Source organism: Ambystoma mexicanum, chromosome 2q (assembly GCF_040938575.1).
Source record: "Ambystoma mexicanum isolate Mex_15411 chromosome 2q, UKY_AmexF1_1, whole genome shotgun sequence".
Lineage (NCBI taxonomy): Eukaryota > Metazoa > Chordata > Amphibia > Caudata > Ambystomatidae > Ambystoma > Ambystoma mexicanum.
In genome coordinates, this window is record NC_090924.1 from 43,656,702 (window position 1) to 43,681,671 (window position 24,970).

Consider the following 24,970-nt stretch of genomic DNA (forward strand, 5'->3'; position numbering starts at 1 on the left):
TTACCATATGTTTTTCTGCAAAAATTACCATTCAGTGGGGCCTGCAAGCTGCATCCAGAAAGTGAAGTGCGATCCCTGTGCTATATCAGCACTTCTGCTTTACGCGAATACACAACAGCGACGGATCTTAACAACAGAGATGAATGGTGTGCTGTCATATTGGATTAAATGCACCACAATCAGCAACCGCTCAACCTGATTTCCACCGTTAACTTGCAGGGCTTGTTCTGGTCTCCGAAGGACCTGTGCTCTGTATTCTGTATAACTCAGTGCATATTTCTGAGCACTGAGACTCTGCACAAGGTAAATGTTACAATCCACTAGGGATTCCATGGCCTTTTATCTTGGATTGTGTATTGTCTGTGCTACCTACACGTTTCAATGTCCTATAGATGTGTGTCCGCAACCACAGGATTATATGGACATGATTATTCCCTTTTGTGCTGCTCTTTCTTCCCTGGGCTACATATGCAGCCCCCCCAACCCTCTTATGTATGGTAAAATTGTAGGGACTATTTTATTCATGAAACCCCTTTAGTTAATGATGATGAAACAAGGGAAATGTATTCGTGAGAAGTGTTGATATGTGCCATACAGTACAAGAATGTGGAGGAGGCGAAAGGGCAGATCAGGCAATTGAAAAAGGATCCCATCTGCTGACAACTTGAGGTAGATGTCAGGAAAGTGATGATCGGAAACCCTGTTCAGGGTATTTGAGGTGAACGAAGGAAGGTGGGTTAGGATAACAGAAACAAAGGGTTGTGTTGATAGGGAGATGAACCCAATGAATGGTTGAGTGTGGGTCGTTGGGAACATGGGAGTGCGGGGGACGGTTGGTCATGAAAAAGAGGTTTCAGGAATGCTGGAGAGTGTAGGGAAGTGTGATGTCGTGGGATTGAGGGGGAACCAAACTGAATGCATGGAAAGTGAGTCGGAAGTGGGAAAGTTGTGTGGAAGCATATGTGAGGGAGGGAGTCCAAATGAGTGCACCATATACAAGCCAGAGATGGAGGAGGATGAGGTAAAGTGAGGTGCAAGGTGAGGGTGGTCGGAGGAGAAGGGCAATGGTTGGAAGGTGCCAAATCATGGTGGGGAAAAATGTGAAACACAAAATGTGGGGGTCCTGGGCAGAAAAGGCCAGAGGAAGAGGGAAGGAGAAGAAAGTGGAGAGCTTGGATGGAGATTCATGTACTTATTTACTTTATTTATTGGGCATTTGTAAGACACTTATACATCAAGGAAGTTGTGTTTCAAAGCACCCACAGGGCAAGGGAAAGGAACAAGACAATGAGAAATGCAAAATACAGAAAACAGTTCTACTACACCTTGTGAACATTTGGATCTTGCAAGTGCAGTGAGAGAGAAGGGACAGGGGAAGGGGGTAAGTGCTAGGTGTCCACAGAGGGGTGAAGTGCTCATGAGATAAGGCAACAGGTAAGTGCAGGTAAGTGCAATAGTCTGTTGTGAAGGCAACAATTAAGTGCCAAGTCAGGACCACAAGATGGAGTAGACCAATGGAGGAGGGGTCAACAGCCCAAACAGTAAGTGCAGACCTGTGAGGTAACAGGCCAAATGTTGCCCAAAAGCAAGTGCATGGAGGGCGGATGCTGTGGGAGATCATGCAGGGAGCAAAGACCCAGAAGATACATAAGGGGACAGGCCATCAATACATCTACTGTGTGGATCAGCAAGGGAGGGAGGGAGTGAGTGAAGGAGGAGGAAAAGAGGAAAGTCGTGAGGTGTTTGTGGAACTTGACAAGATTCGGTTCAAGATGGAGAGAAAGTGGGAGGGTGGTCCAGAGAAGGGAGCCAGCAGAGGAGAGGGAGCGGCCACCCACTATCTACTTAGAGAAACACTTGATAGGCAGAGAGTTGGACCCAGAGGAGTGGAGGATCTGGAGGGAGAGTATTTGGCGAGAGAGAGTTTCAGATAGCGTGGTCTCCGGTTAAAGACAGCCTTATGGATGTTGCAGAGGTATTTAAATTTGATCCTTGCTGCAACCGGGAGCCACTGGAGAGATTTTAGGGCTGGAGTGATATATCCCTGCTCTTAAGGCCAAGGATATACTGGATATACTGGATTAGCTGGAGGGGGCGGATCGAAGAAGATGGTAGATTGAGGAACTGGCTGTTCCAGTGGTCCAGCCTGAATAGAACTAGAGCTCTGGTGACGTTGAGCTTCTGGGGGAAGGTGAGGACGTGGAGGATGCCCCTGAGTAGATAGATGGAAATGGGCCTTCTTGGCAAGGTCCAAAATGTGAAGAATGAAAGAGAGAGAGGAGTCAAAGATAACTCCCAGGTTTCTGGCCTCAGAGGAAGGAGACGGGGGAAAGCCCATTGTGGGTAGCCAGAGTGAAGGGAGAAAAGAGGGAACATGAGTTCTGATAGGAAGAATCTCATCTTGTTGGCATTGAGACAGAGGTAATTGGAGGTACACCAAGACTGTTTAGTGTACAGGCTGTCAGGGATGACAGAGGAGGTTAGAAGAGAAGCAGAGGGTATTCTGAAGAAGAGTTGGGTGTTGTCTGCCAAACAGTGGAAGTGTGGTGAAAGAGTTGAGATAATATGAGCAAGAGGAGCGAGATAGATGTTAAAGATCCAGGGTGAGAGGGTAAGGCCTTGGGGAATGCCACCGGTGGAGACAGAGGTGGGCAAGGAGAAAGAACCCAGGCTAACCTGGGAGGGATGGTCAGTGAGAAAGGAGGTCAGCCAGTCCACTACCTGCTTCGAGATACCAAGGGTATTGTGGAGCTGTTTTATGAGGATGGAGTTGTTCACCATGCCACTTTGCTTTGACACAGTTGTTGCTAATGGTATAAGCGCCTAACAAATGACCAATACATAAATAGATAAATAAATAAATAAATAAATAAATAAAGGCAGAGGAGAGATTGAGTAGAATGAGAACAACTGGTGAGTTGGAATCAATAGATGCTAGCAATTCTTCACAGTTTTTTAGGAGAGCAGTTTCTGTGCCTCTGGGTGCTTGGAATCCAGATTGGTAGTCATGCAAGCAACCAACAAGCTCAGTATGTTGCGTCAGTTGCAGAAAGATCAATTTCTCCAGTTGTTTCCCAAGAAAGGGAGTGAGAGAGACGGAGCAGTAGTTAGTCGGACATGAGGGGTCGGCCATAGACTTTTTCAGGAGGGGGTGTACAAGAGAGTACCTGAGGGAAGAAGGGAAAGACCCAGTGGCAAGAGAGTGATTGCAGAGGTCTGTGAGTGCAGGGGCAAGGGAGCCGATGTTGTACTTAATAGTTCTGGAAGAACATAGGGTGACCGGTGTGGAGAAGACCTTCATAGAGCGGCCACTCTGATGACCTTGTCCAGTGTGATGGGAGAAAAGGAGGAAACCGTATGAGGGAGGCGGAGGGGCCAAGGGTGGAAGGGGGTAGAGGGAAGGGGGTGATGAATCAGAGCTCAGGATGTCATGAGTTTTAGCAATGAAGTGGGTGGCAAGTGCAGTGAAGAGGGCCCAGGATGGAAGAGGTGAGGTAGAGACTGCAGATGGATTGGCAAGTTACTTGAAGATTTTAAAGAGTTCAGCCACGTTGTTAGAAACTCCAGAGTAGCGGGCCTAGGATGAGGAGTACTAGAGCATTGAAGGTTAAGGACTGGACTCAGTGGCCTGACTGGAGCATTTGGGACATGTTGCCAGAGGATGCAGGATGAGTAGCCTGAAGTAATAGGATATAGGTCTAACAGGTTATTGAATACAATGGGACAGACCAATAATCCACCCAAGTGGGCTACCCGGGAACTTCAAAGTGCAGGTTGCTTGCTGACACTTTCATGACTGACATGGCTAATTCCCCTTGCTCAGACAACCAAAGAATCTGCCCTTGATCTCAGGACCAAACAAATCTTGCTCTGTAACTCTCAATGCCAGGTGACGTGGACAGAGGATCATCAGGTATTTCAACTATCCACTCTGGCAGGCACCACACTGAATGGGGCAATTAATTTGATGTAGAAATCACACAGACAAGGACTGTGAAATGTAGAAGTGGTAGAGCAAGCATATAGGCCCCACCAGCCCAATCAGTGGGATCTATCTACATGGACTACATAATATAAATATCGGCCAAGAAATGTATCGACATCTGTGTATTTGTGTGCACATAGTCCAGAAATGCAATTGCAATCAATCGAAAAAAGTCTCAGCCCCCAATTGCCCACTGAGTCTACCTTCACACTTCAACTCCACACTGCCATGTAACCTCACACTAGGGACCAAAACATTATTCATACATACATTCCTAGCAACTGGTATAAACTACACTTGCTGGCGGAAACCTGCACATTACAAGCCACTGCACTACTGTGCTGCGGTGTATGGGTAAGAGACAGACAGCGATGCCAAGACAATCACCTATAACTGCTTCTGCTATGATGCAATATCTAAATGTCTTTCAATAATGTACAGCCTCACGTTGATATCTGCTTGTTTACTTGTAGTCAATCGGAACAGTCCCCTGCTAATCATTACCCGACCCTTTTCACTTGGAGAAAATTGACCAGTAAATAACAGAATGGCATGTGTTACAGGCCTGGACGAGCCTTTTTGCAAAACCAGCTCACAAGGTTTTCCGTTCTCTCTGCAGAATTTAAAGAGTCTCAAGACTCCATCTACAGTTTTTTTCTACGGGGTTGAGCCACGGCTCAAATATTGAGCAGACTCAAAAAATGCTTTGAATCAATAAAACCATACATTGGTTCCGAGTATTTCAAATCAGCTTAGGTATTGACACTGAGGGTAGTACACTTTGCCTAGTGACGTTGCTCGGCCTAATTTGAGTATCGTCAAGCCCTTAGACATGTATAAGTTCAAAGAATTTTGAATTGGCTCGGCCTATTAAAATATTTTAAAGTTCTAAATCCACCCTGCCCTCCAAGGAATCAATAGCTCCATAAATTGGTATATAAAAAGGTTTCTAAATCTCTGAAATGTAGTATGTGCAATGTTTATACAATGAGCAGTCTACAGTCCACCATGAACCCAGAAGTGTGAACCGCTGCCCAACGGGACATACCACAGAACTAAAAGGCCATCATTAAGGCAGAGGTTTGCTTTGGAAATACCAGCTAGCATTATAATACAGCATTGCAGGGCAGCCTATCACATAGGCAGATTCTCCTCTTTCAAAGAACATGAGGTGTGGCCAATGAAAGATTTCAGGAATGGTCTCTATGTGTCAAGCACCTCACATACTGCAGAAGAGATGGGAACCACATTTAGTGGAGTTGAACTTTTGTTTCAGAATATACTGCAAATTAGGATGCAAACCCCTTGAGCAGACCACCTACATGGGTGTTTATTTCATGTTTGCAGTACGCTACATAGGCTACCGCAAGATGACATGCTCCAGGTATTTTGCATTACGTCCAGATTCTGGTTAATTGAGGTGTTCTTGTCACCTTGTGGTGTGCAATAGACCACAGTTTTCACATGAAACTGATCTATGTTTAGGGTGCAGAACAATTTTATATGTTTAGGAACCTGAAGTGTGATGGATGTTCTACTTTCATTTGTGTTAATCATTCTCAGCCAATAAAGAAACAATATTTCATAACTATTGGATGATTGTGCTCTAAGGATTAGGGTAATGCTGCTTGGTGTTATTGCTGTGTTGTTGGAACCCGTTGTCAAAATATATTATAGGAGATAAACAAGCCGAGACAACTATAAATCAGTGGCAGTGGCTCTCTTCTGTGTCCGTGAACAAGGTTTTAGCTATTCAAAGTTTGCTTGAGAGAGGCAGTTCATGAAATGCTACTTGATTGGAAGAAACTGGGCAAACGGCACCATCAAAACATATCCACTTTGCCTCAGTCTGGGTGTTACCCTAAAAAGTGAGGGGTGACAAACATGATACTCAGGCTCATGTTATATTATATTATATTATATTATATTATATTATATTATGTGTTAGCATATAGCCAGCTAGTCAGAACCCATGCAGTCATTCAATATCCTTGCTAGAAAAGTCTCTGCAAGGGTGACCTCCAGGGCAACTCATCTAGTGGCTCAGTCATGATGGGGGAGAAAGATGCTGCAAGTGCCCAATTGTGAAGGGCACCACTACAAGTCTACAAGTTTTAACATAGGAAGTAGACTCGGAAAAGTAGTTATCAAACAGGTTTTGGATGGAGAGTCAGCAATGCAGAATCCCGTTGGGGTGCAGTGAGCATGCATGTTCAAAAGTATCATACAACAGCTCTTTGTATTTATGTATTTATTTATTTCATTTGTATAGCACATTGACCCAGAGGTATCATGCGCTTGTACAGGTGAGGGAAAGTCAAAGCAGGAGGCAGGAGTGTACATCGTAAAGGTAAACTGCACTTAAGCATGTAAGTGACTGTACATTTCTTATGTGATCAAGGAGAGTGTTCCAGAGAGTGGGAGCGTTCATGCAGAAACTGGAGCCCCCTGCTCTCCCGAGTTAAAATCTGGGGTGAGTTGTGAGTGGACTGATGAAGAATGGAGTCATCAAGTCACTAGCTTTGCAGCAATGCATGGTGTGATGTAGGAGGGGTCTATGTTAGAAGAAGTAGGGGAATTAGCAGGGATGCCTCAGAAATTCCAGACAAAATTCCGAGGACTGAGCAAATCCGCAATAAGAGGCAGCAAAGGGTGTCAAATAGTCTGAAATTGTGTTAAGGGCAGTCATTTGTGACTTTATCAAGCAATGATGAGGAAAATGGGCAGTTGCCATGCAAGAAGGCATCTCTGCAAGAATACGCCAAGTAAGCTTGAAATAGCTACGCTCAACATCCAGGAGGAAAAACTGGAAGAACAGTAAAAAACCGTATTCATTCAATGATAGGATATTAGCACACAAAGCAAACTAACAGCAGGAGTAATGTGCCAAGCAGCCCTGTCTTTCCAACGGCATAGTGAGTACAGCATGTTCAGGAGTATATTTTTTTTGTTTTGTTATTTATTAGTGCTTTTGGAAGAACTTTGTCGAACTTTTATACTTTAAAATGTATACACAATTCAGTAACATTTCAAACATCTCATTCATTTAAATAGATTACAATCTCATTAAAATTGCACGTATCAAAATAAGAAATGAATTAAAAAAAATATGAAAATAAAATTGCACGTATTTTTAAAATTCATGCTTTAAATCCAGGAACAGGTTACACAGGTGTCACATAACCACCCACTCTCGCAGTTTATCTGACATTGAACAGAGTCTCTGTTGCTGCTTTCAAATTGTCCAAAGCCTGCAGCCAGATATGGAATGCAGCTGCTAAATTCACAAGCGATTCCGCCCCAAAGATTATGTTCCAAAATTGATCTGCCTGCTGCATTCTAAATTTGACATATGCCTTCTCAAATTCTCTCGCAAGTGCCACACAATTCGTGAGTATTGTTCGGCACACAGGCGGCACCACATATCCACCCAACGGATCCCCTCCCAGGCCCCAGTGTTTTCCAAAACCAGGAGAGTGTTTCATCTTAATGAGAGAATAAATTGAGGTAGAGTGGGTGTGCTGAGTTTTGTGAGAGAGGATGTTGGCAAACCCCTGTCAAACCCCTACTGAGAAAAGGATACATACCTTCGCAGGGTAGCCAGGTAGCTCACCCCTTGCGAGATGTCATGGTATCTGGTTTTTCGCTCCATTTTTATCAAATGGAGATGTCATCAGGTTACCAGTGGATGTTTGATTCCCAAGTTGCCTGTACCAATTGCTTTTCTTACATCGATTAGAGTGAGGGATATTGATGCTCAACAGCGTCAGCTCCCTTGGGTCACTGAGCTGGGGTTTAACCCACAATTTACAAGCTACAATCTTTTAGAGAGGAAACAGTGAAGGGAGCCCTAGTTCCAGGTGTACTGCTTCAACCGGAATGCTAGATAGGAGGCCGAGCAATGAGCGCAATATTTTTGCTCTTGCTTGGGTGGCCAGTATACATGGTTTAACCGATATACTTTTAAGGTGTATAAAATACTAGGGACGATCAACTGCCTATATGCTCTGATCTTTGCCTCCAGTGAGTGCCCACCATGTGCATCAATGATTTTTTCAGTATAGTCATTTTTTCCAAGCTTTGGTTGAAACTCCCTCAGTCAGGGGAGACAGGGTCAATTTTGATCTAATCACCATTCCAAGGTACCGGTATCCCTCCATTTGCTCTAAAGTGACCCCACCTAGGTTCCATCTAAATTAAGGGCCCCCATATGCTCCTCTCCCCACTGAAAGGACCTTAGCCTTTGTGCTGTTGCGGTATAGCCATGCTCTATAGAAAAGGTGTACAAGGCCTCTGGTGAGCGTTGAAGCCATTCGGTCTAAAAAGTCTGTATCTTCAGCAAACGTTAGACAGCTCAAGGGTTTAGTCCCATACCGGGGGGGTATTTATGTACCCTCTCAGGGCTTGTGCTGGTTCTGCTGTGTATAGGTTGTACAGCTGGGGGGCTAAAGGGCACCTTTGTTTAAGACCTCTGTTTGTTATAAGAGACTTTGTTAGGGTTCTTTCCCGGGACAGTCTCACCCAGACCTCAGTTTCAGAGTAGAGTGACTTAATAAAATACAACAATGAGGGATCTATTCTCCACCTTTCTAGCTCCTCCCATACATTTTCTCTGATAACACTGTCAAGCACACCTGTATAATCCACAAAGTCAAGGTAAAGATACAGATGCATATCTGTTATCAAGGTCGTCATGGCCCAGATAGAGTCGGTAGTTCTGCATCCCTTCTTAAAACCAGCTGGTTGAAGGGAAGTAGACATTCTCTCTTTACCCACTCAGCCAGGCGTTCTAACAGTAGGGTGGCAAAGATCATGGCGCTGGGGTCCAGCATCACCAATAATCTAAAGTTTGACGGTATGTTGTGTGGGCCTGTTTTGTGCACTGTTATAAGTATAGAGCTTCTTCAGCTCTTGGGTAGTATTAACATTTCACAGATATGTAAGAAGAGGGATTGTAAGAGGGGACCCCTTAAAGAAAGGCCGTGGTTCATGACTACATGGCAAAGACCATCAGGCCCTATTGGCATTGAGGGTTTCATCTTAGCTATCATCCCCGCAATGTCAGCTCCTCTTATATAATTTGCCACCACTGTATCTCTCATTGATCTAGCTTCCCCTTTAATCCGCGGGCTCCATGTCCCAACTATAAATGTTCCCAATAAAGACAGCCCATTGCTCTTCCGTCACACCACACACCTCAAACACAATGCTGCAAACCCCATTGCCACGATTCAAGTGCCAATACATCTTTGTGTCGTTTGTCCTGATCAATTTATCTATGTGTTTCCAGGCAGCCTAGTTTATAGTTCCTGAGCCATGTATTTGGATCTTGCGCTTGCCTGTAATTATCTCTCATCTTCCAATGATATGTTCAGAGATCTTATTATTTGCCGTATCAGGGAGTTTAATTCCCTTTTTGCCTTATATATTCCCCTATCAAATCTGGGTCTTACTTCATCCAAATGTTTGACAACCACCAGATGTCTTGGGCAGGGGGGATTGGCCAGTGAAGTCAGCAGCCTCTTTAGGGTCCAGTCACAGTAACCCAATATTTCATCTTCACTCTGGCCCAACGTTCTAACTGCCTGGCTAAGATAATAGATCCTAGCACCTGACCAGTGTAACCTATTACCTTGCTTGTTTACCATGGGATTAGCTATCCCTGAAATAGTGGGTCTCTCCATTTTACCTTTACACTTCATAGTGAGTGTAGCATGGCCACTAGTCGTGGCAGAAATTATTTCTAGCTTGGAAGAACCTTTCCTTATGAGCGTGTTTACAAATATAAAACCAATGCTACTGTCATAGATCCCACTGGACCAAGTTTGTTTAACTTCTCCATCCTGCTTTTCACATCTCCAGTCTCCACCATGCCCCTCCACCTCAATGGAGGTAGTACCATGGATTGACTCTGAATGTGACTTCTCACTTAGACGTGAGGGGTTGGTGGGCAACACAGAGGCAGGACGGCCCACTTTGCCTGCTGTGGTCCTCTGCTCTGATGTAAGTGGGTGGGCATCTTGTCTGAGAAAAGTCGGTCTGCCAGTCCTCTTGGCGAGAGCCATTCAATTGTCCAGTGGGCCCTGTAGTTGTACTCTCCTAATTGTTACATCCCCATCTGCCTGCTTTCTGTCTTTGTCCCCTTCATATTCTAGGGTCCTTATCAGCTCCAACTTTTGCAGTGGTTTCTGAATTTGTTCTGCATAGGCAGACCTGCCGTTTCTTTCTTGTTGGGATATGGCGTTTGGTTTGCAGTCTCTTGGGAGGAGGTGGGGTGTTGCCAAAAGATATTTTTCAGCACAGAGTGCCTCAAGGGCATCACTCTCTGAAGCGGCCACTACATAGCCCTCACCCAGAGGTGGAAGAGACAAGGGAAGGTAAGTGTTTACCTCACCTAGGTCATGCAAATATTTTCCTTTCGATGGTTAATTTCTAGTCTTACAGTAATGTAATGGGTTATCCAGCTGTACCGTAAGACTATCCATTTGTGTTGCCATGACCTGGGACTGGTGTGCAATTCCGGTCACTACCGATTCTTGACCAGCCAGCAGAATGACATCTACCACTCTTGCCACAATATCCTTGAGCCCCTGCTCATCCTCTGCAATTTTAGAGCAAAGACCTAAAACTGTATCAATTTTGGCCGCTATTATTTCCAGGGTTAGCCTAGCAACGGAGAACACTTCCTGGGAGGACTGAGCAAGCATTGAAACCTCTGACATCAATTCTGCCCCAGTGTCACTTTCACTAAAGGATGAGTCGTAGGTAGTGAGGAGTATGTCCATGTCTGGGGTCTGTGAGAAGTTTGAGGCCAGATTATTGTTGTATGCAAAGTCTTTTGGACCCATCGAGTTTCTTTGTATGACTTTGCATAATTTTAGCAATGAACCTTTATTGTCAGTTGAGATGTTTTCTAAGGAGGCCTCCACCTCCAATGGCCCTTGTGCCCCTTGAGGCTGCTCTGCTAACCCACTGCTTCTCTTGGGTTCAAGGCCTCTATCTTTGCTTGCATAGCATCAGAGGAACCTCCTCTCTTGGGTTTGTCTTTTTTACGACATGGGGGTGAAATCAGTTTAGATGTTACTCTCTGAAGGCTAAGGCGGCACTTTTCCTTTTGTGCGGTGATCACTTCTAAGACTCACCAACTGAGTGTTTTAGATTTTCCCATCTTTTAGACTATTGACCCCCTTTCAGTTAGCTGCTTTGCTCATCCCTCCACCACACCATATTATTAGAACGATGCCCCGTTTGGGCGAGGGCGCAAGCTAATTAGCCGTAATAATGCTACCCAATGATCAACAGAAGGCGGGCAAAGGTCCACTAGTTAAGAGGGGAACACAATGCAGTGTCTGGTAGCACCCCACATTATTATAATCTCTGGGTCATTAAATAGGAATTTTGCCTAGACCCCCTGGAACCATCAGTTCATCCACTTTTGCACCATCTGAATTCAGGCAATCCTCCTGTGAGTTAATGGCACAATGTTGAAACAAGTATAATAGAAGAGAGCTCATACAGATGTAGTCCTCTGGGCTCAACATACTGGAGCTTGATGTCACGGCTCCTGTGCTCCTGGAATGCGACCCTCCATGTTGCTGGGACTCAACTGTGAATGTCAGCATGTCGCTAGCGCTAGATTGCAGAGGGGTTTTGTTGTGGAAGCCCCTCCTCTTTGGTGTAGACACAGAAGAAACACTGCAGCAGCATCCGGGAAAGCAGCAACAAACCGTGGCAACTGCTCCTCAACTGCACTTGTCAGTGATTCAGGGGTAGTGAAAAAGCAGGCATTGGATAGGTGAAGGGGCTCATGGCGCTATTTATCAAAGGCAGTATGACATCTTTAACTCCCTTAACATTTTCAGTGATATTTATTTTTTTACATAGGTAGCCCAATTAGGATTTCCATTTAATCTGTTTAAGCTTTTAATTGGGAAACCGAAAAAAAGAAGTACTCATGCAAGGAAAATTGATCTTAGGGTTCAAGATCCAAAAAAAAGAATGTCTGACCATTACTGCTTACATGTTTTGCTGGATGATAAATATGATCGCACTGTAGACAGAAATGTAGGAGTGGGGCTAGAAGTTCAGAGATCTCATATAGCACCCATTTCTATCTGTAGCTGTCACAGACAGAAATACATATTTTGATTGGTGCATATGATTTTATGCGAGAAGAAACTATGGTGTTTGTCACTGACAACAGATGCTGCTGTTAATTTAGAAATCCATGAAGCTGCTAAAGTAATGCTAAAGTAATGTTCAAAACAAGCACACTCCGTTCTGCAAGTCCCCATGTGCCATACATTGTGTCAATTAGGCTTGACAGGAAAACTACTAGTGAGGAGGAAAAATTAGTGTTTTTATTTGAAGAGGGTCAATTGTTTTTATCTCTTTCTCATAAACTTGGCTTTACAACTGTCCTGTCCCTGCTCTCAATGGGGGACCCCAATAAATGATTACACGCGAGACCTCTCCATGTATTGAATCCTTTTTCTCTCCCTTGTCATCACTTCCCTTCTTCTGCCCATCTCCACTATCTCCTCCTTCTGTCATTTGGTGTGCCTGCAAGGACACATCTTTCCCCCTCTTAAATGTCCAGTTCTATATCTCTTCCACCCATCTGCAAGGTTGTTGAATCACTCTACAAACTCATACCTGCGGAACCTTCATAATAGGAGTTGTACTTGGTCTCTCTTCTTCAACATCCAGGTTTTCTTTCTCCTATCCCGGTGTCTCCTGGTCACTATCTCCTTCCACTCCTGACCACTGAAATGGTGGAAATTCAACACATTCATTGTCACCGCTTCGTTCTCTAGGGCCACGATCACCATGAATCCTTTCTGTGCCACTATTGTTGCTGGAGCTGTAATTTATCAGGGATCTGTCTGACTTATCTGTCTTTGATGCACCAACACCTCATCTCTAATCTCACAATGCTTTCCAAGGCTGTGCCTCTTCAGTAATTTGTATAAGGGTTTGCCGCTACCTCCTTCATCTTTTTTCTGATTTCTTTATCACTTATGTTTGCAGGCCTGATATAGCTTGGTAACCTTGTCTTGAGAGACTCTGGGCGCAGCAGGGGTTACATGGTTGATTCAAGCAGCGTTGTCCTATATTGTCTCATCATTTTGCACAATGTTTGTTGCGGAGGTGCATAGTCAACTTCAGCCTTATGGGCTGTCCTCTAAATGGTCCCCATGAACACAGAATGTTTTGCAGGTCAAAGTATGTAAAGTGGTGTGCATTTTCAAGGGAACATTTGATGGCCTCACATACCAGTTGACAAGAGAGTGACCACTGAAACAAGGCCGCAGCTTTTAACAGCTGTCTCAGGGGTTCGGTCGTCGGGTGTAATCTGAAATATGTCACAAACAATACCATTCCATACCTAGACTGAAGCAGAGGTCAGTTAATGCTGTAGGTAATGGGAGCAGGCCAATGATCTGCAGCTTCACAGTCTCTGAGATCATCCCTTACTTGGAAAAGATGTGTGTGAAAAACTTGAGATTGGGTTTGTTGACTTCACACTTTGCCAGGTTGAGTGTAGGCCCCACATCCATGAGTGCTTGGCACACTTTCATCAGCCTCTGGTCAATATTTGGCTTTGGCGACCCTGCTGCTGTTGATTTTGCTGCTTCCATTATGGCCACTTCCGAGTCAACACGTGCATATACTCTGGCCAGGTCAAGTAGTTCTGCTAGTGGGAGGGGTTTCTTCAACAGTTGTTTTCTGGTGATGGACGAAGTGCACTCCTCAATGATACATAGTCTTATGGCTGTTCTTCAGAGAAGTTGTCAAACTGGTAGTGTGCCATAATCCGTCAACGTCTACTTAGCACAGTGGGGAACACTGAAAGCTGTAGTCAGTGGCTGTGGCTAAAGGCCATAGCTAGTGCCCATTAATATGGCAGAATATGCAGTCGGCACCTCCAAAGGGCGTGGCAACTGGCTAGTATTCTGTTGAAAACCATGGCTAGCGGCTGGTTACTGTATATAATATACAGTGGGCACGGTCGAAGGCCATAGCTAGTGGCTGGTTAGTGTTGTGTAATACACAGTGGGCACGGCCGAAGACCATTGCTAATTGCATTTGATTGTTTTAAAATTTACAGCGGGCTTGAACAAAAGATGTACAAACTGATCAAGGTCAAAGGCCATGACAGTGGCCCAATTTTATGTTAGACTATAAAGTGGGCATAGTCAAAGATTGTGGCCGCTGGCCAGTATTGTGCTAGAGTCCATGGCTTGTGCCTGTTTAGTGTATATAATATACAGTGGACACTGTTGAAAGCTGCATCCACTGCTGAAGGCGTACATCTAGGGTTGGTAGTTTGTTAGTGTTTTAAAATATTCAGTGCACATGGGTGAAAGTTGTGAGCACTGTCTATAATTGAAGGCCATGACTAGTGCCCATTCATGTGTTAAAATATATTTTGGCATGCACACTCACTATTGCTGAAGGCCAAGCTGTTGTAATGTATTTAGCGATGTCATCAGTGATGTGATCTGTGATGTCATCAGTGTGGTCATAGTCTGTGCAACAGGGGGCACAAAGTTAAGGTGGCTTTAGCTCAATTAAAAGGGTTTTGCTGCATTACGTTCTCACCTTAAAGGTCCCTGCAACTAATGTTTTTCCCTGAATTTCAAAGGCTGTGTTACAATGTATTGCTCACCTTAACGTCCCTGCAACTAAGGTTTTTTTCATTGAATTAAAAAGGTTTTGTTACAAAGTATTGCTTACATTAACGTCCCAGCAACAAAGGTTTTTTCCTTGAATTTCAAGGGTTTTGTTATTGCATAGATTTTGGGAAGGCTTCCAGGCCACTAGCATGGTCTTCAGCCGTGGTCAGTGGGCATGACCTTGGACGTGCCCACTTTCCATTTTAAAATGCTACCAGACCACTTGCCATGGCCTTCGTACTGCAGGCTTTGAGATTAAATTATTTGCCATGGAGCACATACTTTGGTTAAGCAGCGTTCTCAGGCAATACACCCCTTTTCTGCACCATCATTTTGGTGTGGGATGATTTGGCATGCTCCAATTCCGCTGCAGCGCCCATTTTGGCGTGAAAGCCACTTTGTCGCTGTTATTTTGGTGCAAGGGTTGTTTGGAAATGGCTGACATTGCAGCCATATCTAAATGCCCTCATGCTGAATAAGATCATAGGACTGTACTGCAAAAAGCCTTGCTACTTTCTTGCTTCTTTAAAACACTTTGTTTAAGCAAACAGGCATACAGAGTGGACACATGCTTTCTTTTAATTAAATAAAATAAGTTAAATGAAAAAAACATACAGCCTTGAACCCTGGTCTGCCAGGGTTGGAAGCCGAGCATTTAACCTCTAGGCCACAACGGCTTGGTGATCTTGGTGTATAGATGTCCCAATTAGCCTATCATTTTATATGTTCATGATAAAAGGCTAGATATGAAATTTACAAAAAGTCCAAACATTAACATCATTGAAGCATTATGGTTAAGTGATGTGGCTTGAACTCCTTAAGGCCAGGGTTCTCTGATAGCAGTGTTCAGCATAAATGTGATTTTTATTTCTTCATTTTTTCTGTTTCATAAAAATTCAGATGCTGTGTGTTATGAGATACTCAAAACTAAGAAAACACATGGCATTCAGGACCTTGAACTGTCTGCCATCCAAGCAGTAATCGGGACAGACCCTTCTTAGTTTCAAAGCAAGGAAGGATCCTGCCCCCTTATTCCATGTTTTTCTAAGGGCTCTTCTACAGGAGACCATATGTTGGGCAACATAGCCTTAGTGGGCTGACCGCATCCCCACTTTGAAGCTAAGCAAGGGTCGTCTCAGATACTGCAGAGATAGAAACCCACTGATGCTGTAACAATATCTATTATTTTTATTATTGACTGGGAGACTACAAATAGCAGAATCAAATTCAGCAAAAGACAATAAATTGTCTATGAGTGCAAAACCTTCAAGGACTGACAGTAGCACGGTTTACAAAAAGTAAATAATTCAGAGGCCCATTCGGTCATCCTTCCATGCCGTAACCGGGACTTACCATGCTTTGCTTCAAAGCGGGCTGACCTTGTAGTCTTGTAAGTTTGACTCATTTATCAGGCAACATGGCCAGAGGAGGCTGGCCCCTTCCTCACTTTAAGGCTAAGCAGATTCTGTCCTGATTACTGCATGAATGTGAAACCTAGATTGCAATTGAGTCACACGCGGTTATCTGTATTCCTTTGTAACCACAGACATTTATATGTTTTCGACCTGCAAATAGCTTTTTACTGCATTTGTTTTTCCCAAAACATCAGGCTATAACTACAAATAGCTCTTGCCTCGAGAGAAAAACAAAATGGCGGTTGTTTCCTTTCTGAAAACCATGACCCTGCGATGCACCATGGGACATATAACAATAATTTTTGGGGAAGGGGCACCCCAATCTCCAGCCAATTTTAAACTAACTACGGCACAGAATAACCCCAAACCATGCATGGATTGCAAATCAACACTACGGGCCTCATTACACGGTAGGCGGTAGGGATTTAACGTTACCGGTAATGGAATACCGGTAACATTAAATCCCCATGCCAATTACGACCCGGCTCACCGCTATTAGCGGCACCGCTAAGTACGGTGCCACTAAGAACGGCCAGTCCGTGTGCACGCGCCCCTCCATCCCATAAATAACGCCATGCCGCTAATAGCACATCATCACAAGCCAAGTGGACATGCCAATAGCGGCATGGTAAAGACCCCAAAATCCCTTACCGCCATGGCACTAATACCGGCATCACGAACCACCTGTTAAGAGAACGGAGCAGTGTTCCCACCTGCCACAGGTGGACACAATCAGCACAGGTGGGGGCAACACAAAAGGAGCACACCACACCCCCTTCACACACCCCTTCCCACAACAAGATGGTCCCAATACTAGCAGCATTACATGGGCTGGAGGACATGATTGCAGTGCAGCAGCAACAACAACAGGCAGCAGAGAGGAGGTGCAGGATGAGGAGGAGGGCAAGACAGGCACAGCAAGCACCACCACGGCACCTAGTCATACCACAGAGGCAGCCACCAATCCCCAGGATCAGAGCCAGTCCATTTAACTAACCCCTGAGCAGATACACACCCTGTATCATCGGGACCGGGATACCATCACCAGCATCGTGGACATGATACATGATGAGATTGTGAGCCTCATAGACATCAGAACTGCTATCCGACCTCTACTAAAGGTGGTGACCGTGCTCCACTTCCTGGCCACAGGCACCTACCAGCATACAGTGGGGCACATGCATGGCATCTCACAACCAGTATTCTCACGCACGCTGAACCAGGTACTCGATACCCTCCTGAGGCATGCACCTGAACACATATTCAGGAGATTGCAAACACGAAAGTTGGCTTCTATTCACTGGCAGGCATCCCAAGTTGCATTGGGGCCATCGACTGTACCCATGTGGAATTGGTGGTCCCACATCACAATGCAGTTGTCTACCGAAACAGGAAGCAATTCCACTCCATCAATGTCCAAATGGTATGTGACGCAAACAAGATAATCACATATTGTTGTGCCCGATTTCCCGGATCAACCCATGATTCCATGGTCCTGCGGAACTCAACCATCCCACGCTACATGGAGCGACAAGCCGGACAACATTCGTGGCTACTTGGTGAGTAGCAGGGTAAGCACATGGCAGTGTGATTTGGCGGGGGAGATACATACTCCAACTGGGTGTGATTGGGGGGGATACATACTCCAACTTGGTGTGATTCGGGGGTGAGATACATACTCCAACTGGGTGTGATGGGGGGGATACATACTCCAACTGGGTGTGATAGGGGGGGAGATATATACTCCAACTGGGTGTAGCTTGTCTTCCGTAGGACAAATGCACATACACATGTACGGCAATGTCCATCTGGGAAGGCCGCAATCTACCTGAGATGAACCGACATGCAAGTATAAGCTACAAAACATAGCGAAAAATCTAGGTCTAGAAACATCAAACATCCATCCACATCCACATTGCACAACATTCAACACCACAAAATACACAAGTCTCCTACATGCCGTCGAGACAGTCATACAGAATCAGCGCTGCCACAACCACAATAATGCAATGTGCCGTTGAGTGCATGCAAAGGGATCACCCCTACCCATAGCATTGTACCACGCACCTATAGCACCACTGAAGTGATGCCTCTCAGCATGGCAACATAAATGTTTGAATGGCAGTACACTAGCAGTGTGGTACCAATTCTGCCTGGGCCCAGGGACATGTAAGATCGGGCCTCACCCAGGACATGTCAATTACTTTAGGAGGCATCAATGGGGCATGTTCACTTGCAGGGTCGAGCTCAACTTTGCACATTGCAGTCACACAGATCGTCTGCATGCATGCTGTTAATTGTGGACTTGCAAAGTCAATTTGTGTGATATGAACATGCCGCTCTTGAGGTGAACAATAACCAGACCCCATTCGTCCCCCCATACAGGTGATGCCGGCTATCCCCTGAAGAGGTGGCTGCTTACCCCTGTACGAAACCCACAGAACAGGCACAAAGAGAACTACAATCGTGCACATACCCATACCCGCGTCGTGATCGAGCAGACTTTTGGCCTTTTGAAAACACGGTTTAGGTACATTAGCAGGTCTGGTGGCGCTCTCCTGTATGGCCATGAGAAGGTGGCCAAGATCACCATGGCATGTGTCATGCTGCACAATATGTGTATCAGACGGAATGTGCCACTGCCCCCTGATGTAGAAATAGAAGCACCTGATGAGGATGATGATGGTGATGAGGACGGAGTTGACAGGGATGCAGGTCATGCAAGATGGGATGGCCAGGAGGGACGTGCTGTGAGACAGCATCTGATCAACCAAATATTCTGAGTTACATTTTTTCTTTTTGTAGGAATGGATATGGGTAGTAATGCACTGGTGTCTGTTTGGAAGCGCACAATGGACCCTGTCGCCAATAAAGTACACATACACAATGAAGAGGTCCAAGCATGTGTATTAAGAAATGTAAAGATGTAAGAGTGCATGCCCCCAAACATCCCACCACCCTTCTCCCTTCCCCCCACAACAGCCCAAAAACACCCTTCCCCCCACCCCCCACAACAGCCCAAAAACACCCTTCCTCCCACCCCCCACAACAGCCCAAAAACACCCTTCCCCTCTCCCCCCACAACAGCCCAAAAACACCCTTCCCCCATCCCCCACAACAGCCCAAAAACACCCTTTCCCCCACCCCCCACAACAGCCCAAAAACACCCTTCCCCCACCCACCTCAACAGCCCAAAAACACCCTTCCCCCCACCCCCCACAACAGCCCAAAAACACCCTTCCCCTCACCCCCCACAACAGTTCCTTATGTGTCTGGCACAATGTTGTCATCCAGCTATACACGTGGAAGCTTGACCGTGCTTTCCCTATTTGCCATTGCCACCACCAGCATTAGGAGACTGGCTAGACGTGCGCCTGGTGGTGCGTGAGGAACGGCGGAGGGGGCTTGTCTGCCTCGAACTGGCGGATGAGGAAGTGGCTGACTGTCCTGGTGGTGGTGGTGGTGGGAACTGGCGGTCCATTGCGTCTGCTATCTGTGTGAGGACCTCCCTAAGTTGCACAATCTCCCCACACAGGCTTCCATCGCCTCCCTGGAGTGCCTGGCTGTCTCGGTAATCTCCACCCTGAGATGGGCAGCCTCCTCCACATGCTGCCCACCAGCACAGTTATGTCCTCTAGGCGCTGGCTGATGCTGGCCAGGTCGAGGACACTGTTGCGTTCTGGTGGTGTGGCTGCTGTGCCTTCTGATGCAACCAGGACAACAGGTGAAGCCACTGGTGGGCTACTGAAACCTCCCATGTTGTCCTTGCCAGGGACACTGGACCCAGGTGTCTGCTGTGGTGATGGCTCGGTGGTTCCAGGGGGTTTGGGGTGTGCATCTCCATGTGGAAATCTGTTGTATCCTCCACATCTGAGAGTGGTGCATTGGCTGCCTCTCCTGTGGAACTAGTTGCAGCTGAGGGTGGGCCCTCCGTGGCTGGGATCTGTGGTGGTGGGTTACCTCAGGAGGTGGGGCAGTTGTTGGTGGTGTGTACAGTTGCATCTTGGCAGTGGCGCTCCACGGATGTTTGCCACTCTGCATGTGGACTCTTCTACCTTTGCCCCTTGATGTCGTGGGGGTGTCCTCTGTGTCCTGTGCCCTTGATTTTTTACTCGCAGGGGGTGCCTGAGATGCAGTGCCAGTATCCTCACTGTCTGTATGTGAGCCTGTCGGGGACAAAGAGGGGGATGGCTTTGGTTACTGTTCTATGTACTTAATGCAGTATACGTTAATAATGCAGTTGTGGGCATTTGTACTTCATTGGTAAGGATTCAGGTGATGTGTCAGTTCAGTGGCTCATCAATGCATGGTTGTGTGTGGCACTTGTCTCTGGTGATGTGTGCATGTGTGTGTGTGTTTGGGTTTGACACTGACATGGCCAGGGTTGTATGCATGTGTGGATGTTTGGGCATCCATGAGGTGATTCTGTGCTCACATTTGGGGGGACCTGAAGATTCACAGTGCATACTTTCATGTGTACACTCACCTCCATCTGAAGTGGTTGCCACGCCATGCTCCACTGTCCCAACTCCCTCTATTGATTCCACTGCAATGAGGTTGGCGCAGGTCTCTTCCCACTCCTTAAATTTAATGGGCGAATCAGATCCTACCGCTGTAGCAATGTTGTGGTTTGCAGACAGGATGCTTCTGACCCGGAGGCGGAGATCATCCCACCGCTTTCTGCACTCATGCACATTGCGGGTGGTGGTGCCCACAGAACTCACTTTCAAGGCAACCTCTGCCCAGATTGCCTTCTTTCGTATATGGGTCTCCCGACGCATGTCGCTCGCAAAGACCACAGCGGCATTAGCAGCAAGGGTCTGTGTGAGCATTATTAGCGCCTCCGTGGTAAACTTTTCCTTGCGCTGCCGGTCCGTGTTTTTCTTAACAGCCTTAGGCATGTCGAGGGTATCCCTGTGAATTTCCAATTGCAAACAACTCAAAACAGGTCCAAGGGGCAGAGGATGGCAATGGATTGTGTTTTTAAAGATGGCCGCCATGCTCCTTCCCGTTCCTGTGCGATGACGCTATTTCCGGTTCCGCAAGTTAACGGTCACCGCTAATAGCAGTGACCGCTATTTGCATGTAGCGTGAGGGCGGAGGTGCTATCTGCACTTTCGAACAAGCCGGTAAGGGACTTTTTGGGGACTTTAGCGGCATGGCGGTAGGGTCATTACCGGCATGGCGCTATGCTCGTGTCCGCGTACTCGTAATGGTACGCTATTAGCGCCCTCTTGCAAGGGCGAACACGTTAATAGCGCCATGCCGGTAATTTGCGATTTTTACTGCACAACGTGTAATGAGGCCCTTTGTGTCAAAGTTGTTTCGGGCGTGGTCCAAATCCATACTGCGGTTTAGGCTGTGCATTTTGTCAAAAATTTACCTTTTTTGTCAATGGGAAAATGAATGGGAAGTGGGCCGCACTTTTGGAAAAAGTAATTCTTTGATGTTAAATAGCTTTGTACATTTTTTAACGAATCTTTATGAATCTTTGCAGTGCAGTCTGGCGGGACCCGCAGACTTTTAATCACTTTCAAAATCTCAGCCTAATCCGTTACTCTAATCATTTTGGGGGATTCCTATGTGTCTCTGACTCACCTTCACTATAGGGCGGCGACCGCCGCACTATAATATACATTAATATGCATATATGCCAGCACGGTTTGATTACAAACAGCTAAGATGGTCAATTTCTCAAAAGAAGGGTTAGCAAACATAATTTGAAAACATGTGTCCACTCAGACTGCAATCCAATCACATCTGTAAACTTAATGACTCACACGTTGTGATGCAGACAGGAATTCATGCCAAACACACAGGGCCTCATTACGAGTTTGGAGGCAGCCATGGTGCTAATAGCACCATGGCTGCCTCCACACCAGGCTCTATTACCGGGTTCCTTCAATGAGGAATAACCGGGTAATTCCAACATTGGAGGACCCGGTAATTCCTCCTTGAAAGAACAATTTCCCTTTCCCATTTGAGCCCACATACAGCTCAATGGGAATGGGGAGGGAGGTAATAACAGGCACATTACAAATGGCCCGTTATTACCTCCCTCTTCCCCTCGTGGGACCCGGAAAGGACGTTTGGTTTTACCAGATGTCTGTTCCGAGTCCCGCAAAGGGAACCTCATAATCACGCTCCCGTAAAGAAGGGTGCTGGTCCCGTACCAGCACCCTTCATTATGGGGCGCAAGGCTCGTAATGAGGCCCACAGTCTGAAAACAATGTGGGATAACTGATTGTTTCTCAATGAAGACACGTCCCAACATGTTGGATGTTATTATCCAAACCAAACCAACATGACATGTACCAGACAATCAAAATGGAACATGCACTCTAAAAATGTATGTAAATAAACCAGCACATACACTGATCCACACAATCTGACGAACATAGCTAGGGTGAAATGCTTAGTTGCTATTTTTTCCATCAATCCTTGTCCCCCGATATTTTAATAAAGGACTTTGCACGGAGTATCCAGAAGTTAGTGTTTATTGTCAAACCAACGGGAATAGTGCTGCCGTTTCTCGAATGCTTGCAGTATTTTTTTCCATAACCTATCAAATTCTGTGAAAAAACATGTTAAAGGGATGTTTGGTTACAAGTAAAACTGAAAAAGCATTGAAATTCACCAGTTATGGTAACCCAAGGAACCATAACTCGCGCCACCACCGTGCACTGCTAAAACTAACATCCAGGACATGAAAAATGACGTGACAAATTCTACACAACTTAATTATGTCTTCACAAAAACTGCTTCAATTCATTTTGAACATTTTCCATAAAAATCTGGCTGCCGCATAAGTTAGATGCATTACATCTCTCTGAAAAATGTTGATCATATAAAATGTAATATTCTCATTATGAAAAGATGGCATGCCAACATCTCACAAAAAAGCACGCACAGCTTTATGCACGTTGTGCCTTGCTTTTTCCATTTGCAGACAAAATAAGTTCAAACGCATCCACATTTGTCTCTGAGCAATCCGAGAAACAATTTGAAAACATTTCCATCACTTTTCCAAATCTCTTTTTCATTGCCAAATGCAATGAAATTCCAGTAACGTACCCCAAGCTGTTCTCTCCACAATTAAGAACAATGATATCTGGATGTTTTAAGTGAACCATATTCTCACAACACTGGAGCACAACCGCCCATTTCATCTCTCGCACTCCATACCATGGTACTTCAAATTCATGGAATCCAAGATTTTCACCCATTCCACAGTGCTCAACATAGACCTTCAGACAATGGATCCAAGAGTGCCACAACAACCATATACTCTGCTTCCTCAAAGACATAGCCATAGCCATTTTCAGTGCTCTCAAAATTCCTGCAAACAAAAGTCTTGCTACCCTCTCTTCCTGTACACCACCCCCAGTAAACCTGATTGTTTAATCCCTATAGTCACCTTTCCATGGCAGGCATCCTTAAAAGACCTGGGTGTGCATGTGCCATCCACAGACTACCACGGTTTCCGCGGATGTTGTGGCCACTCAAAGCTGTGGGGGGATGTTTAAACTCAATTTCAGTTATTTATTCTTTAGTGGTGGTTGTGATAAGAACCTTTTTAGTCTTTTTTTTAACAACCACCTTTTTATTCCTCGTTTTGATTTTTTGTACAGTAGTGCTATACACTATACATCTTCCCTTACAATTCTCTTACACAAACTTGTTCAATGCATTCCTAACATTGTAAAGAGAAATCACATTATTGACATCTGTAAAATTAACTCCATCTTCACAAAAACAATTTACACGATCAGACCTTACAGCAAAGAAAGCAGACACAACTTTATTGACAGTCTGCCTCGAATCTTCAATTTGTGGACTGAACATTTTGGACATCTCCATGTTTGCCTCTGATTAATTTCAGAACAAATAATCTTAGAAGCAGGAAACAGTTCTGTCAGGCGTTTCAAGAAATCCTTCAGGGCAACCTGCAAATACATTGGAGTCGCATAGCCCAAACTGTCCCCTACACAATGCACAATTACAATGTCTAGACATTTACAGGGTAATTCATAGAATTTCGCAGAAAAGTGTCGCAAGCGGCTGGCGCAGAGTGTCCGCGTGCGATTGACTGCGCCAGGCACGTGCGCTAAAACCGATTTCCGCGCACAGCGTATTCATGGATTTCAGGCTCCCAAACCAGCCGTGGCGCAGAGTATCGCAGCGACCCTGCAGCAGCGCCAGTAACGCCCCCAAGAACGCCCTCGCGCAAGGAAAAGCCATCAAAATCGCTAAATCATCGCAAAGGGCTGCGCTAACCCTGGACCAGTTTACAGGGCTGCCAAACAAGGAACGCAAAGCGGGTAACGTGCATATCAGGGGTACGCGTGAAGTTATACACGCGATTAGCCAGGGTACGTGTATTACAGGGGTACGCGGGAAGTTTAACACGCGATTGGCCAGAGTACGTGTATTACAGGGGTACGCGGGAAGTTCAACACGCGATTAGCCAGGGTACGTGTATTACAGGGGTACGCGGGAAGTTTAACACGCGATTGGCCAGGGTACGTGTATTACAGGGGTATGCGGGAAGTTTAACACGCGATTAGCCAGGGTACGTGTATTACAGGGGTACGCGGGAAGTTTAACACACGATTGGCCAGGGTACGTGTATTACAGGGGTACGCGGGAAGTTTAACACGCGATTGGCCAGGGTACGTGTATTACAGGGGTGCGCGGGAAGTTCCACACGCGAATAGCCTAGGCGCGTGTATTTCAGGGGTGCGGGGGAAGTTCCACACGCGAATAGCCTGGGCGCGCGTGTATTTCAGGGGTGCGTGGGAAGTTCCACACGCGAATAGCCTGGGCGCGTGTATTCCAGTGGTGCGCCGGAAGTTCCACACGCGAATAGCCTGGGCGCGTGTATATCAGGG